Consider the following 6000-nt stretch of genomic DNA (forward strand, 5'->3'; position numbering starts at 1 on the left):
GTGAAACTGGAACAGCAGCAAGGTCGGGTGGACTGGGGACAGCAAGGAGTCATCATGCCAGGGGGTCCTGACGCATGGTCCTGGGGCTCAGGTTCTCAGAGAAAGAAGGAGAGAAAGAGAGAGCATACTTAAATTCACACAGGATAAGACAGGAACAGTACTCCAGATATAACATAACCCCACCCACCAAAGCTCTACACAATATTCTGCTGTCGATGCCAGATGCCATAGCAGTCTCTTTCTGATGTAAAGCAAAGGGTCACCGCGCATGTGGTGCATGCGATGGGCGACTTCATCTTACAAACAACACAGCAACGCCTCCATGCTGTGCCCCTTTGGCCCTTAGGCACATCCATGTCTGCACAAATATGTCTGGGCAGATGAACACTTGTGGCAGGTGCAGAAGGAACAGGGCTTGGTGCAGTGGTGCTGTAGCCAGCAAGCTCCTTGATGAGCTGCTCTCTGAAGGCTTTCTGTGTGAGGAAGGGCTTTCCACATCTCTTAGCCATTTCCTTGTGTAGGATGAATGCATTCACAACTGCAATGTCGACGAAATGATAGAAGAAAGTCCTGAGGTCCGGGCTCCCTTTTCGGTCGGAAAGTTGGCTGGGGTGGCTCCACATCAACTTCCAGGACAGTGTGCCAATGCCCTTCTGTCCCTTCTCTAGCAGGTGGCACACTTCACCTCTTTGTCGGTGCCTTCACACCGGTAGATGGCCCAGAGACAGCAGGGGTCTGGCTGGAAGAACAAGTTGGCGCTGGGGGCGGTGCTGGGGGCTCCCAGTCGGAATCAGTGCCACTGTGAATCAAAAATTTCAGTTAGACATATGAGCCCTGTATCAACAGGTATAATAAACATATGCATTTTTATTTATATATATAGAGAGAGCACAGGGAATAGAACAAACACTGGTTTCAAATCATATATGTGGCCATGCTACCATACAATTGTCAAAGTACAGTACACATGCTGGCTAGATGGTTGTGCTGGCTTCTACATTCTACAGAAATACATGTTTATTTAGAGAGAGAGAACAGGGAATAGAACAAACACTGGTTTCAAATCATATATGTGGCCATGCTACCATACAATTGTCAAAGTACAGTACACATGCTGGCTAGATGGTTGTGTTGGCTTCTACATTCTACAGAAATACATGTTTATTTAGAGAGAGAGAACAGGGAATAGAACAAACGCTGGTTTCAAATCATATATGTGGCCATGTTACCATACAATTGTCAAAGTACAGTACACATGCTGGCTAGATGGTTGTGCTGGCTTCTACATTCTACAGAAATACATGTTTATTTAGAGAGAGAGAACAGGGAATAGAACAAACACTGGTTTCAAATCATATATGTGGCCATGCTACCATACAATTGTCAAAGTACAGTACACATGCTACATGCTATACAAGCATACCCTCCAATGAATACCCACGTGTATGCTACACATTTGCATATATTGCAACTAAAACGTAAAAACTATCACAAATAACATTTTATATTACAAACAACATTAGCATGACAAGAACTTACCAATCCAAAACGATATCCTCTCCTTCCAAGAAATATGCCTCCGTTTCAGAATCATAAGACGCATCTCCCACAGATTTGTCCTCAGATAACATATCTGTATCTGTATCACGATGAAGTTCTTCTAAAATTGCCTCTACAATGCTATATCTAGTCTTGGACTTAGCTTTCCCAGACTTATTAGCCATGATTTTTCGTAATAACTTTCAGTCCTTCCTCGTTGAAATGCAAAGACTGCTGTGGCGCACACGTTCTCTGTGTGAGTTCGTCTCCAAACAAATTACCATTTGATAGTGCCATTTAGCTCTGTTCATTGGCTATCTAACCAGCTAGATTTCAAGACGATGAGTTGTAATTGGGTTAAAATACAGTCAATCAAAGAGACAGTGGTCCTCCGATTGGTGCCTAAATGAGGTCGGAGGTCGTTGTCTTCCAATCGTTTTTTTCGGATCAATACGTCCCGCAAAATGACCCATCAAGTTTGGTTGTGTTACAAACAAACTGTTGATTTCAAGGAAACCAAACATGGCTGGATAACGTCAGGTTTAGTCAGTGTATTCAGGTCGGATGTTTCGTCCAAAATTTTATGACATGAAATTCAACGACATAAGCGTTCACAAAATGTTTCGTGTTAGGCTATAAAAAATGGATTTAACCGAACAAAAGACCATTCAGTGTATAACAATGAGCCTTGGGATTGCAAACAGAGAAGATTTTCCACAGGTAAGCCATTTGTTTCAATGCAATCTGTGATAATCTTACGCTTGTGCTGGTTGGAAAGGTATTTATTTATGGAGCGCTGAGCTCAGATAATCGCATCCTATTCTTTCGCAGTAAATCATTTTTTAAATCTGACAACGCAGTTAGATTCGCAAGATTCGAGGCTTTTGAAGCATGTGAGACACTTTTATTTTCAGGAATGTTTAATATGACTATTTGTGGCGATCACCGTAAGTTGTCTATTTTCAAGCCCGGACCCGGAATCGGTACTCGGTAAAAGTTAAAGTCCAATACAGCTAATGAAAGACACAGATCTTGTGAATCCAGCCAACATGTCCGATTTTTAAAATGTTTTACAGGGAAGACACAATATGTAAAGATGTAAATCTATTAGCTAAATACATTAGCATAATCCACCATTTTTTCTTTGTCCACCTACACCAGTAGCTATCACCAATTCGGCTAAACTAAGATATTGATAGCCACCAACCAAGAAAAAACCTCCTCAGATGACAGTCTGATAACATATTTATTGTATAGGATAGGTTTTGTTAGAAAAATGTGCATATTTCAGGTAGATGTCATAGTTTACAATTGCACCCACCATCACAAATGGACTAGAATAATTACAATGAGCAACGTGTTTACCTAACTACTAATCATCAAACATTTCGTAAAAATACACAGCATACACTAATCGAAAGACACAGATCCTGTGAATACAGACAATATTTCAGATTTTCTAAGTGTCTTACAGCGAAAACACAATAAATCGTTATATTAGCATAGCACATGTGCAAACATTACCCCAGCATTGATTCTAGCCAAAGAGAGCGATAACGTAAACATCGCCAAAATATATTATTTTTTTCACTAACCTTCTCAGAATTCTTCAGATGACACCCCTGTAACATCACATTACAACATACATATACAGTTTGTTCGAAAATGTGCATATTTAGCCACCAAAATCATGGTTAGACAATGGGAAAAGTAGCCCAGCTGGTGAGAAAATGTTCGTGCGCCATATTAGACAGTGATCTACTCGTATACATAAATACTCATAAACGTGACTAAAAAATATAGGGTGGACAGCGATTGATAGACAATTTAATTCTTAATACAATCGCGGAATTACATTTTTTTAATTATCCTTACTTTTCAATACAGTTTGCGCCAAGCGAAGCTACGTCAAAAAAGATGGCGTCCTAAGCCACTAACATTTTTCGACAGAAACACGATTTATCATAATAAATTGTTCCTACTTTGAGCTGTTCTTCCATCAGTATCTAGGGCAAAGGATCCTTTCTTGGGTCTAATCGTCTTTTGGTGGAAAGCTGTCCTCTTGCCATGTGGAAATGCCAACTGCGTTCGGCATGAATTGGAAGCGTGCCCAGAGATTCACAGCGTCTCAGAAATAAATGTCCCAAAATCGCACTAAACGGATATAAATTGCTATAAAACGCTTTAAATTAACTACCTTATGATGTTTTTAACTCCTATAACGAGTGAAAAGATGACCGGAGAAATATAACAGGCTAAACTAACGCTTGGAACAGGAGCGGGTCGGAGTCCTCCACGCGCGTTACGCACCAAGAAAAGACTTGCTAGCCTCAGGGTTTTTTCATTTGTAGTGCCTGTGAACGCGCAATCGACCCCATTCAAATCGTCATCACGTAAAGGCATCCAGGGGAAGACGTAAGCAGTGTCCGTATACTCATAGGAATAACATTGGCCTTTTAACTGACTCCAGAACAGTGGCCAACATTTCTGAAATCTGACTCCATGTCAGGGAAATTGCTGTAGAATGGGCTCTGTTCCACTTAGAGACAAAATTTCAACTCCTATAGAAACTATAGACTGTTTTCTATCCAATAATAATAATAATATGCATATTGTACGATCAAGAATTTTGTAGGAAGCCGTTTCAAAAATTACACGATTACCATAAATAGTGACAACAGCACCCCCTAGCCTTAAGAAGTTATTCTCTCTGTCTAGAATTAGAAAAATATTCTAAATTCTAAAAGACTGAACGTTGGCCCAATTCTATCATGGCATCGGAATAAGTAGTGAAGTCAATTATTGATCGAACTGCTAAGTTAACATGAGCAAATGTATTCCGTCTCTTAATCACATCCAAGACAGCCTATCGAAAGACAAGGTGCAGAGAACACTTAGGCATCCCCAGTGGAATGATTAAGTCTTGGGAACAGAAGCGTCAGTATGACAGGGCTGAAGACCAGTAATTGTTTGCTAGGAGGGGTAGTAACACGGTCCTTCAGGGTTTAATAATGGAGTGTCACGGTGCTAACCAGAGGACGTTGGAAGGGCGTCTGTCACGCCCTGGCCTTATTATTCTTTGTTTTCTTTATTATTTTAGTTAGGTCAGGGTGTGACATGGGTAATGTTTATGTTTTGTTGGTTTTGGGTGTTTATTTGGTAAAGGGGTTATGGGGTGTAGTAGATGGTTTTGTGTTGAGTGTATATGTCTAGCGTTGTCTATGTTGGTTAGTTATCTAGGAGAGTCTATGGTTACCTGAATGAGTTCCCAATTAGAGACAGCTGATTTCGGTTGTCTCTGATTGGGAGCCTTATTTAGGGTAGCCATAGGCTCTCATTGGTTGTGGGTAATTGTCTATGTAGAACGTTTGTAGCCTGTATGTATGTGCACAACGTTTGTAGCTTCACGGTCGTTTTGTTATTTTGTTAAAGTGTTTCGTGTTTATTGTTTGTCATCTTTTAAAATAAAAGAAGATGGCTTATTTTCCAACTGCTGCATTTTGGTCCGTCAATCCGCCACACGATCGTGACAGAATTACCCACCATAGGACCAAGCGGCATGGAAGGCGGCAACAGGACCTACCTACACAGGATCTCTGGAGTTGGGAGGACGAATTGGAAAGAGATGGACCTTGGGATCAACCTGGAGAATATCGCCTCCCTCGTGAAGAGCTGGAGGCAGCGAAAGCCGAGAGGAGGCGATATGAGGAGGCAGCACGGAGACAAGGCTGGAGACCCGTGAGTACAACCCAAAAATTTCTTGGGGGGGGGCCTTAAAGGGAGTGTGGCGAAGTCAGGTAGGAAACCTGCGCCTACTCCCTGTACTTACCGTGGAGAGCGGGAGTACGGGCAGACACCGTGTTACGCAGTAGAGCGCACGGTGTCTCCTGTACGCGTGCATAGCCCGGTGCGGTACATTTCAGCTCCACGTATCGGCCGGGCTAGACTGAGCGTTGAGCCGTATGTCATGAAGCCGGCCCAACGCATCTGGTCACCAGTGCGTCTCCTCGGGCCGGCGTACATGGCACCAGCCTTACGCATGGTGTCCCCGGTTCGCTTACATAGGCCGGTGCGGGTCATTCCACCTCCCCGCACTGGTCAGGCGACGGGGAGCATACAACCAGGTAAGGTTGGGCAGGCTCGGCGTTCAAGGGAGCCAGTACGCCTGCACGGTCCGGTATTTCCGGCGCCACCTCCCCGCCCCAATCCAGTACCACCAGTGCCTCCTCCACGCACTAGCTATATGGTGCGTGTCTCCAGCCCTTTACTACAAGTGTCTAAACCACGCACCAAGCCTCCTGTGTGTCCCCAGAGTCCTGTGCGTCCTGTTGCTGCTCCCCGCACTAGCCCTGAGATGCGTGTCTCCAGCCCGGTGCCACCAGTCCCGGCACCACGCACCAGGCCTACAGTGCGCCTCAGCCGGCAGGAGTCTGCCGTCTGCACAGCGTTGACTGAACTGCT

Source organism: Salvelinus fontinalis, chromosome 19 (genome assembly GCF_029448725.1).
Source record: "Salvelinus fontinalis isolate EN_2023a chromosome 19, ASM2944872v1, whole genome shotgun sequence".
Classification (NCBI taxonomy): Eukaryota; Metazoa; Chordata; class Actinopteri; order Salmoniformes; family Salmonidae; genus Salvelinus; species Salvelinus fontinalis.